Raw genomic sequence first — 12,331 nt, 5'->3', positions numbered from 1 at the left:
GACTAAAGTCGGGTCAGCTCGTTGAGTACCCGCAAGTGATTCTGATGAGGGGGCTGAAAGGACTGGTGGCTCCATCCCGGTAGAGGTGGGCCTGGGTTCCTGACGCCCCCCCCCCGACTGTTACTTTGTGGCGGAGCGACAGGGCAGGTTGAGACCACCTAGGAGAGAGGTGGGCCTGGCCCTGGTCGGCGTCCGCGAATACTTAAAAATAACACGCTTAACGAGATCTTGGTATTTGATCTGAGTCTGGCCTTCTGGTCTATATGCACTAACCAACTACGCAGGAACAGTTATGGGAACTCGGCGTCATGGTATCAGCCGCAGCTCTTTTTGACGTCAGCGACGGAGCGGCGCGCGCCGGATTGGACTGGAACGCCTGCTAGGCTAGGTCTGCTTCCGGCCGCCCTCGCAACATGCAGGTGTGCAATGGGAGATGGGCCCAGACCCCTGCGTGCATAGGATTTAGACCGGCGTGCTGACCTCTCTGTTGAGCCTAGGTGGGGCTGCGACGTGTTGATCTTCCGCGGCCCGGCATGACCCAGAAAAGTGTGTCTGGCCAAATGGGATCGAGCGTGTTGGGTTATGTGGTGCCCCCCTACAGGGAAGTTTATCTATTCGAATAGCCGTGTCCCTCGGTAAAAGGACGACCCGGAGTTGTACCTTAACCTTATGACAACTAGAACCGGATACTTAATAAAACACACCCTTCCAAGTGCCAGATACAACCCGGTGGTCGCTCTCTAACAGGGCGACGAGGAGGGGATCGTCGGGTAGGTTTATGCTATGCGATGCTACTTGGAGGACTTCAATCTACTCTCTTCTACATGCTGCAAGATGGAGGCTGCCAGAAGCGTAGTCTTCGACAGGACTAGCTATCCCCCCTTATTCTGGCATTCTGCAGTTCATTCCACCGATATGGCCCTTTACACATATACCCATGCATATGTAGTGTAGCTCCTTGCTTGCGAGTACTTTGGATGAGTACTCACGGTTGTTGTTCTCCCTCTTTTCCCCCTTTCCTTTCTACCTGGTTGTCGCAACCAGATGCTAGAGCCCAGGAGCCAGACGCCACCGCCGACGATGACTCCTACTACACCGGAGGTGCCTACTACTACGTGCAGCCCGCTGACGACGACCAGGGGTAGTTTAGGAGGATCCCAGGCAGGAGGCCTGCGCCTCTTTCGATATGTATCCCAGTTTGTGCTAGCCTTCTTAAGGCAAACTTGTTTAACTTATGTCTGTACTCAGATATTGTTGCTTCCGCTGACTCGTCTATGATCGAGCACTTGTATTCGAGCCCTCGAGGCCCCTGGCTTGTATTATGATGCTTGTATGACTTATTTATGTTGTAGAGTTGTGTTGTGATATCTTCCTGTGAGTCCCTGATCTTGATCGTACACATTTGCGTGCATGATTAGTGTATGATTGAAACAGGGGCGTCACAGTGCCGGAACTAGCCGATGCAACGACTCGGTTTGGGCACGCGGGTGGCGGGCGGAGCCAGCTGGGCGAGGCCCTCGGAGGCGGTTTGTTGGGCGGCGCGTCAAAGGGCTGACGGCAGCCGTAACTCTGATTGCGGCTAGAGACGTAGGTGGCTCATGAAGGTGGTCAACAGGGTGGGTCAATCGAGGCGTCCGAGTCCGTGGGCAAGTCGCTTTAGTGGGAGTCCTTTGGAATTGATTTCGCCTCCACGCTCAAAGTAGTAGGAGCAACCATTGATCTTTCGGGAGTTGTAGCTTAGGATTTCTCTACGTGGAGTAGCAATAGCCTGGCCGGTTGGACCATTGACTGAATACATCGTAGCAATCGGGTATGGCCACTGATCCCGTGATGGAAAACTGCCGACGATGTTGATTGACTGCCGCAGTAGTTTGGCTTCAGCGGAAAAATCCCCTCGATCTCGGCGAGTTACAACTCTTGAACTTATGCAGCCCTGATCTCCTCTTGATCTTTAAATATTGAATAGGCCGTTTTGACTGTTCATCAACGATATGAACTTCTGTGCCGGTTCTTCTTCATCCGACGAAATACTAAGCTTCTCGAACCCTAAGAAAAATCCCTCCAAGAACTCATCACCACCGTCCGCAGGCCCCACGGTGGGCGCCAACTGTCGTGGATTTGTCACGGCAGATGTCCTAGTGAGAGGACTTAGTCATGAGGCCAACGCATCTATGTGGTAGCTTGAGAGGGGTTGAGCGGAATCGAGAAACGCAACACAAGACAAGGGTTTAGACAGCTTCGGGCCCCGGGAAACATCATCCGGTAATAGCCCTACATGTTGTTTGAGGCTGGGTCTCATTATCATCACGAGGGAGTCCCCGGTAAACCGGCTCTTTGTGTCTAGCCCTAGAGATTGTTTCTTCTTACGTGTCCCTCTTTGGGGAGCCCTGCCCCTCCTTATATATGTTGAAGGGGCGGTTTACATGACTAGTCCTAGTTGGATTAGGATTACTCTATTACAAGTGGAGTCCTAGTCTTGCTTCCTTTGTAAGGGAATACTCCTTATGCTTTCCCCTTAAACGGCCCACCATTGAACATGAACCGGCCTTCTGGGCCTTGGGCTTCGTCATCCATCTGACCTGCCCGCCGGGTTACTAATGAACCGCCAAGATCGGGCGGGTTACCCGTGAATCGCCAAGCTCCGGGCGGGTTACCAGTGAGTCGTCCAGTCCGGCCGGGTTATACTTCCGGCCGGGTTACGCCGCGGGGTATATACCCGACAGAGGCCGAATTGCTAGTCGAGCTCTTGACGAGCCAAGCTATCCTGCTGCAGCATAGTCCGGACTCTCTTGACTGTGTCTGGGAGTTCAGCCGCAGAATTAAGGTTCTGCTTGAGAAGGCCGCTATATACTTCTGCAGCTAACGCAGCAGTGTGCTCCTCTGTACGGAGGGAGGTTCCTTATTTCCATTGACCGTTATGACGCCGCGTGTTTCGGGCATCTTGAGCTTGAGATAAGCATAGTGTGGCACCGCGTTGAATCGAGCGAATGCGGTTCGTCCAAGCAGTGCGTGATAGCTGCTCTGAAAGGGGACGATATCGAAGATTAACTCTTCGCTTCGGAAGTTGTCTGGAGATCCGAAGACAACCTCTAGTGTGATTGAGCCCGTACAGCGGGCCTCTACACCTGGTATGACTCCTTTAAAGGTAGTCTTTGTGGGCTTAATTCTTGAGGGGTTAATGCCCATTTTGCGCGTTGTATCCTGATAGAGCAGGCTCAGGCTGCTACCCCCGTCCATGAGGACTCGCGTGAGGTGGAATCCATCGATGATTGGGTCGAGGACCAGTGCGGTTGAACCGCCATGACGGATACTAGTCAGATGGTCCCTGCGATCAAAAGTGATTGGATAGGAAGACCATGGGTTGAACTTTGGGGCGACTGGCTCCATCGCGTAGATGTCCCTGAGCGCGCGCTTGCGTTCCCTCTTGGGGATATGGGTAGCGTATATCATGTTCGCCGTTTTGACCTGAGGGGGAAACTTCTTCTGTCCCCCTGTGTTCAGTGGCCGAGGCTCTTCGTCATCGTCCTCGCTTTGCGACCCCTTATCCTTATTCTCGGCATTTAACTTGTCGGCCTGTTTGAAAACCCAACAATCTCTGTTGGTGTGGTTAGCTAGTTTTTCTGGGGTGCCATGGATCTGGCACGGATGATAGAGTATGCGGTCTAGGCTGGATGATCCTGAATTGTTCTTATTGTATGGCTTCTTCCGCTGACCGGACTTGGAGCCACTGAATCCGGCGTTGACCGCCGTGTCATCGGTATTGTTGCCATTGTTTCGACGCTTATGTCTGTTGCGTCGGGGCTTGCCGTTGCTATCCTTAGCTTCGGAGGTGCCAGGTTTGCTTGCATTATTATTGCAATGGGCTAGCCAACTATCTTCGCACGCACAGAAGCAGTTCATAAGTGCCGTAAGGGCTGCCATGGACTTTGGCTTTTCCTGTCCGAGATGGCAGGCGAGCCATTCGTCACGGATGCTATGCATAAAGGTCGCTAGGGCTTCGGCATCTGGACAGTGGACGATCTGGTTCTTTTTAGTTAGGAACCTAATCCAGAATTTCCTGGCTGACTCTCCGGGCTGTTGGACTATATGACTTAAGTCATCTGCATCCGGAGGTCGGACATATGTTCCTTGGAAGTTGTCGAGGAAGGCTCCTTCAAAGTCTTCCCAGCTGCCAATGGAGTTTTCGGGCAGACTGTTCAACCAGTACCGAACTGGTCCTTTGAGTTTTAGTGGGAGGTATTTGATGGCGTGGAGATCATCACCGCAGGCCATATGAATATGGAAAAGAAAATCCTCGATCCATACCGCGGGGTCTGTTGTCCCATCATATCACTCGATGTTTATGAGTTTGAACCCTTCAGGGAATTCATGATCCATCACCTTGTCTGTGAACCAGAGAGGGTGTCCGGCGCCTCTAGATTGGGCCACATTGCGACGTAGCTCCGATGGAGTCCGTCTGCGGTTTTCGGCCCGGGTGTGACTAGGTTTGTCATGTCCGAATAGATAGCTGTCGTCACGTGTCGGGGCATGTCCTCGCGATCCGTAGATCGATCTGGTATGTCCTGCTCTATTGTCCAGGTCCTGCCGAAGGTCGTAGGTATGTCCCCGAGCCGTTTTATCCCTGCCTTTACGGTGAGGTGGGGTGGGCTGGTGTTCGGCTTGAGTTGCCGCCTTGTCCCGACCACGTGGTGGTCGGTCAGCCGCATTGCGCGATAACGGTACGGGCTCCAGTGCCTCATCATCGAACTGAGGTAGCAATCTACGCTTCGGGTAGCTTTTGGCTGGGCGCCTAAGGCCGTATTCCTCGGCTGCCAGGACATCACTCCAACTATCGTTTAGTAGATCTTGGTCAGCTTGAAGCTGCTGTTGCTTCTGTTCCAGGCTCCTTGCAGTGGCCATTAGGTGGAGCTTAAAGCGCTCCTGCTCAAGAGGTTCCTCAGGCACGATAAAATCCTCGTTGCCGAGGCTCACCTCCTCCTCGGAGAGCAGAACATAATTACTGTCCTCTGAGTCTTCGTTTATGGCCTGTTCATCAGGGCTAACTTGTCCATCTTCCAGTTCGTCTTGTTCGGAAGTTGCCTCAACGGGGTCTTCATTGTCTTCGGCACCATCCGGAGTATTATCATCTCCTGTGGCAGTGTTGCTGTCTTTGCTGCGGCGTGATTTAGAGCGGCGCCGCTGACGCCGGCGATTTGGTTGTGTCTTTGGGGGGGAGGGTCATCCTCAACTGGATTTTCCTTGTCGTCGCTGCTATTATCTTTTGGTGCATCCACCATGTATACGTCATATGAGGAAGTGGTCGTCCATCGTCCAGTGAATGGGGGGTTTTGGGCCTCCTCTTCTCCGGCATCGTCGTCCATACTGTCGATGTGTTCGGAGCTGTAATCGAGTGTGTCCGTTAAGTCCTCGACATTGGCTATGAAGTGGGTGGTGGGTGGGAAGCGAAATTCCTCGTCATCAGCCTCCAGTTCGAACCGGATATAATTCGGCTGTGAGTCCCCTACTAAGGATAGATTTTTTAATGAGCTTAGCACGTCGCCCAAAGGCGAGTGCCGAAAGATGTCCGCGGCGCTGAATTCGACGATCGATAACTGATCCAGCTCGATGAGCGCGGACGCACATGGTTCGGAACCTGTAGCCGAAAACGAGTTCGAGGTTCCGGTGACACAGACGTCACCCGAGGTTAAGTCTCTGTGCGGCTCCAACGTCGCTGACTCTGCGGCTTCCGTGGTGGGGTTGAGCTTCCCGTCCTCAGATGGCGCGATCTGCTCCGGATCTAAGGCCAGAGCGGTTACAGGTGCTATCTCCTGGGTATGACCCGATGACAGATTTACGTCATGTTCATCGTGGTGGCAGGGAGCGGCTGTCGTGGTCTCGAATCCGTCAAAGATCAAGTCTCCGCGGATATCCGCGACGTAGTTCAAGCTTCCAAATCTGACCTGATGGCCAGGGGCATAGCTTTCGATCTGCTCCAGATGGCCAAGCGAGTTGGCCCGCAGTGTGAAGCCGCCGAATACGAAGATCTGTCCGGGGAGGAAGGTTACCCCTTGGATAGCATCGTCGTAGACGATCGACGGAGCCGTTAAACCTTTTGACGACGACACAGTGGAACTCTCAATGAAAGCACCAATGTCGGTGTCAAAACCGGCGGATCTCGGGTAGGGGATCCCGAACTATTCGTCTAAGGTGATGATAACAGGAGACAGGGGACACAATGTTTACCCAGGTTCGGGCCCAATCTATGGAGGTAATACCCTACTTCCTGCTTGATTAATCTTGATGAATATGAGTATTACAAAAGTCGATCTACCACGAGATCGTAATGGCTAAAACCCTAGAAGTCCAGCCTGTATGACTATGATGATGAGTCTTCGGCCCTACGGGCCTAACCCTCCGGTTTATATAGACACCGGAGGGATCTAGGGTTACATAAAGTCGGTTACCGAGAAAGGAATCTTCATATTTGGTCGCCAAGCTTGCCTTCCATGCCAAGGAGAGTCCCATCCCGACATGGGTAGAGTCTTCGGTCTTCGTATCTTCACAGCCCATCAGTCCGGCCCATGTCTAACAGGTCGGACGTCCGAGGACTCCTTAGTCCAGGACTCCCTCACCCGTAGGCGACAGGCCCTACTTGTTCGTGAGCAACTAGAAGGCGGCAAACCCCGAGCAGGCGGCCTCAAGCGCGGGCTGACCTCTAGCAGGCGGTATTTCCTCACCTTGGAGTATGCGCCCCATTAATCTGATGAGACGGGGTGTGGCTACAGTAAGCGCCCGCCAGGCACCGGAATTGTAGCCATGCGCGCCTCGACAAGGCTTTCGTCATCAAGGGCAAGGCTACAGCAAAGGGCGGTTAGCATGGTCCATAGGCGGTGGGCCCTACCTGTCGGCCGAGTCCGCGACAGCCGGTGGGACCCACCAAGCGGCGGGCCCCTGCAGCCGGCGGAGAAGCCGGCGCCTAGAGACACTGACATCCGGGTCCTACACCCGGACAGATTGACATTGTACCCCTGGGGGTAGGCCTATATAAACCCCCCCAGGGTTACCCATGCAAAGGGTTCAGAACCTTAGCCAACACACACATCCATAGCCAAAGAAGGAAGAGGAGCTAGCCTTGCCCTTCTTCCTCCTCTAGCCGAACAACTCGAGGAGCAACCTTGTAGCTACCTATTGACGATAGTCATTATGTGAAGACCCCGCAGAGCAGGACTAGGGGTGTTATCTCCATGAAGAGCCCCAAACCTGGGTAAGACTCGTAGGCATTCGAGATCTCACTCACTCCCGCTTCCAGGACACGACGACGAACTCCTGTCCCCATCCATGATAAGCCACCCCTAAGCATATGTCGCTAGATATCCCTGACAAAAACTATCTATCACTGCTACTTTTAGTACTTGCAGAGGATACCTTACTGAAAACTGCTTATCGAAAGGACTACGATCGACCCGCTATACTTATGGGTCGCTTCTCCTTCATTCCCGTGTGCTAGACCTTTTGGTGTAATGCACTCGGGGACGAAAGGAGGAGCGATCATCACCAACGATCGAATGTATACACCATGTGAGCTGAGAGTTTTCAAGAAAAGAATCGACAGACCGTTAGTCAACCCGTGATGAATAATATAATAATGATCTAATTTAGTTTTTGTAGTACATATATTTAATTGTACAAGTTTATTCTATGACTTATGAACATAGGAAATGTCGGCGATGTCGTCGTCGGACGACGAAAGTCTCCCGGCGGAGTGCGACTAGTGTGGCGACGACCGGGGTCTGTGCGACAGGCCTCACCTAGTAGAAGGTCGGCGCTTCATGTTGGGAAACGTGGCATGCAATTTCAAAAAAATTCATACGCTCACGCAATATCTATCTAGGAGATGCATATCAACGAGAGGGGGAGAGTGTGTCTACGTACCCTCGTAGACCGAAAGCGGAAACGTTTGACAACGCAGTTGATGTAGTCGAACTTCTTCTCGTTCCGACCGATCAAGCACCGAACGTACGTCACCTCCGAGTTCTGCACATGTTCAGCTCGATGACGTCCCTCGAACTCTTGATCCAGCAAAGTGTCAAGGGAGAGTTCCGTCAGCACGACGGCGTGGTGACAATGATGGTGAAGTGATCGGCGCAGGGATTCACCTAAGCACTACGAAGATATGACTGGAGGCATAAAATGTGGAGGGGGGCGCCGCACACGGCTCGGAATAGATGTTGTGTGTTCTAGTGGTGCCCCCCCCCCCCCACACACATATATAGGCGTGATAGGGAGAGAGGCAACAAGGGGCGCCCCAAGTAGGAGTAATATAATCCTACTTGGGCACCTCCCACAAGTTGGCCTCCCCCCTTCCATAAGTGTCGGAGGGGGAAGGAAATAGAGGGGGGTGAGAAGGGAAGCGGGAGGCCGAATCCTCCCCTTTCCTTTCTCCCTTCTCCTCCCTCCTTCTCCTCCTATTCGGCCTATATGGGGGCGCACCAGCCCATTAGGGGCTGGTCTGTCCCGCCCTTGGCCCAATATTCTGTGATGATCTAATGAACTATTAATATATATATATTATGAATTCCATTTTCTATCTGTTTTTGTATACTAATTTGAATCTAGCTGTTATCATCCACATATACAGAATGGAAAGCGTATGTACACACATTGAAACAGAACATATAAGAATTGAAAACAGAGTACACACATTGAAACAGAGCAATAAACAGAGCAACACTATGATTGCTGTGAATACAAAGCTATCCACGTCAAAACAACATTTCAAAATAAAACGCGTCCATGAGACCATGACCAGCAGCCCTTGCCTAGGGTAGCTGTTGGCTCTGCCTGAACTCGTGCAGGCGTTCGTCCAAGCGGTCGACATGCTCGCGGTACATCTGGAGTGCGATCTCGAGCTCCAAGTTGGCTATTTTATCGGAGATCATCAGCTCGAGGATGCGACGGCCATGTTCCTCTACTGCGCCCAGGTGGACACCTGGGCCAAGGAAGCGGTCGAGCCTATGGACCAGCGCGTTGGCATCCAGCGGTCCGCGGACAAGGCGAACGGCGGCACCCATGCAAACGGCGCGGCGGGCGTCCGGTGCAAGTATGGCGTGGCCGGCATCTGGTGCAAGTACAGCGCTAAGGGCCTCTGCCCACTCCTGGCGAGCAATAGGGGTATTGACGGGACGTGTACCCAGCTGCGATGCCGTGACGACAGCAGGCAAGCGCCGATGGATCCGCTCTTGCTGTGCGGCGTGCCGCGCCTCTCGCTCTGCGGCGCTCCAACGGTCTCGCCGTGCGGCGAGCCGCAGCCTATCGGTGCGGATGCGCCTAGCTTGCTCTGCGGCACGCCATCGACCATGTTGTGCGGTGAGCTGCAGCCTGTCGGCGCTGACATGCCTATCTTGATCCGCGGCGCTCAAGCGCCATGCGCCAAAGGTCTGCTCAACCCTGGCGATGACGCGTATCACAGCGTCGTCCATCGCGTTGCTGGGGAGCGCCTCGGCCTCGACGGGCCGTGGCGCCTGCTCGTTTTCCTTGTCGACGAGGTTGATGGCAGAGGCGGCGCTTTGGTGGGTTGGCATGCTTGGAAAAGGTGGATGTGCTACAGGCTGATCTTGTCGCCTCCGTGCGTCGCGCGCCCCCTATGCGCAATATAGCAGGGTGGCGGGAAACAGGTGAGGAAATGGCGGGAAACGGTGGCGTGTTTATAAAACACCATCAATTAATGAAACTTAGCATCGAGCTAGCACAAGAAGTAGATGATGATCAGATGAACACGGACCACACGAGGGATCCCGTCGGTGATGAATTCATCAATCCCAAACGGTTGATTACTAGCAAGTTTTTGCGCACAACACACACGGCCTATTCCACAACACACACTAGGGATCAACTGTATGCCACGTATCGCACATTGTCAAAAAGTAATGCGGTAGACCTTCTTTAACATGTGTTAAAAAATAAAAAAATAAAAAACAAGGACCTCGAGGTTAAATTAGCTGAGGAAATGGGGCATTTCGGTCATTTGACCGAAATGACCCATCCCATCACCTAATTTAACATCGACACAACTTCCCATCCAGTCACCCATCCGATGGCTGCTCCAGCTTGAGCACACTTAACTTGATAGTTTTCTTACATGAGCTACTGGTGGAACAGCTAGTCCTTGCTGATAGGAATGCCTATTCGCATCCTTATGGAGTATCCGGATGACCGCACGTCCCACAATGGCCAATAGATGTTGTGTACACAGAGCATATCACATACGTCTTATTAGAAGCAATCGTTTGCGTTATTATCGGTCTTCGCATACATTTCTGATTACAGACCTGTTTGCCGCGTATCACACACATCTTGTTATATTGAACCGTTTCTGTTCTCTTGCCTAATCACAAACAGTTCATCCGAGTGAACCATATGTTGTACATCGCATACACCTTGATCGGGCTGTCTGTTTCTTTTGTGTTGCCTAATCACAAACAGTTCATCCGAGTGAACCGTATGCTGTACATCGCACACACCTTCATCGGGCTGCCCGTTTCTTTTGTTCCTCCTCATCGCAAATAGTTAATTGAACTGAACCATATGCCCTTCATCGCACACGCAACTAAAACCTGAACCATGTTTGATGCATCCGTCATCGCAAACATTTTATACATTTCTGACGGTTTTCCTACACCGCCGTTTGCGATCATTGCATCGCACACAGTTTCTCGAAGGGTCTCTGATCGTAGTGTCGCTTTAGCAGCATCCTGCAGTAGTGCACCTCCATAAGCGAGAAATATTTCCTTAGTCCTCTAAGGATAATTTTGACCGTTGTCCAGTGATCTACTCTAGGATCACTATTGTACCCCCTTGCCAAACTCATGGTGAGGCATAGGGAATGACTTTCATTCTCTCTCGATCCTATGCCAAGGTCGGGCTTTGAGTCTTACTCAACTTTACACCTTACAATACAGGCAATAATACCTTCTTTGACTGATCCATTTTGAACTTCTTCAAAACTTTATCAAGGTATGTGCTTTGTGAAAGTCCTATTAAGCGTCTTGATCTATCTCTATAGATCTTGATGCCCAATATATATAAGCAGCTTTACCGAGGTCTTTCATCGAAAAACTCCTATTCAAGTATCCTTTTATGCTATCCAGAAATTCTACATCATTTCCAATCAACAATATGTCATCCACATATAATATTAGAAATGCTAGAGAGCTCCCACTCACTTTCTTGTAAATACAGGCTTCACCACAAGTCTGTATAAAACCATATGATTTTATCACCTTATCAAAGCGTATATTCCAACTCCGAGATGTTTGCACCAGTCCAAAGATGGATCGCTGGAGTTTGCACACTTTGTTAGCACCTTTAGGATCGACAAAACCTTTTGGTTGCATCATATACAACTCTTCTTTAATAAATCCATTAAGGAATATAGTTTTGACATGCATTTGCCAGATTTCATAAAATGTGACAATTGCTAACATGATTCGGACAGACTTAAGCATCGCGACGAGTGAGAAAATCTCATCGTAGTCAACATCCTTGAACTTGTCGAAAACTTTTGCAACAAGTCGAGCTTTGTAGATAGTAACACTAGCATAAGCGTCCGTCTTCCTCTTGAAGTTCCAATTATTCTTAATGGCTTGCCGATCATTGGGCAAGTCCACCAAAGTCCACACTTTGTTCTCATAGATGGATCCTATGTCAAATTTCATGGCCTCAAGCCATTTATTGGAATATGGGCTCATCATCGCTTCCTCATAGTTCGTAGGTTCGTCATGGTCTAGTAACATGACTTCCAGAACAGGATTACCATATCACTCTGGTGCAGATCATGCTCTGGTTGACCTACGAGGTTCGGTAGTAACTTGATCTGAAGTTTCATGATCATTATCATTATCTTCCTCTCTATTTGGTGTAGGCATCACGGGAACGGTTTTCTGTGATGAGCTACTTTCCAATTTGAGAGAAGGTACAATTACCTCATCAAGTTCTACTTTCCTCCCACTGACTTCTTTCGAGAGAAACTCCTTCTCTAGAAAGGATCCATTCTTAGCAACAAAGATCTTGCCTTCGGATCTGTGGTAGAAGGTGTACCCAACAGTTTCTTTTGGGTATCTTATGAAGACGCACTTCTCCGATTTGGGTTCGAGCTTATCAGGCTGAAGCCTTTTGACATAAGTGTCGCAACCCCAAAATTTAAGAAACGAAAACTTAGGTTTCTTACCAAACCACAGTTCATACGGTGTCGTCTCAACGGATTTAGACGGTGCCCTATTTAATGTGAATGCAGCTGTCTCTAATGCATAACCCCAAAACGATAGTGGTAAATCGGTAAGAGGCATCATAGATC

General features: G+C 50.9%; 1 pseudogene; it reads right to left on the bottom strand.

Annotated features, from left to right (window-relative positions):
- LOC123142697 (uncharacterized) overlaps positions 1-12,331 on the bottom strand; it is a 100,487-nt pseudogene that overhangs the window by 86,727 nt on the left and 1,429 nt on the right.

The sequence above is a fragment of the Triticum aestivum genome, chromosome 6D, assembly GCF_018294505.1.
Source record: "Triticum aestivum cultivar Chinese Spring chromosome 6D, IWGSC CS RefSeq v2.1, whole genome shotgun sequence".
In the NCBI taxonomy this organism is placed as follows: domain Eukaryota; kingdom Viridiplantae; phylum Streptophyta; class Magnoliopsida; order Poales; family Poaceae; genus Triticum; species Triticum aestivum.
Note: the sequence above shows the minus strand (reverse complement) of the source record. Positions and strands in the feature narration are given on the sequence as shown.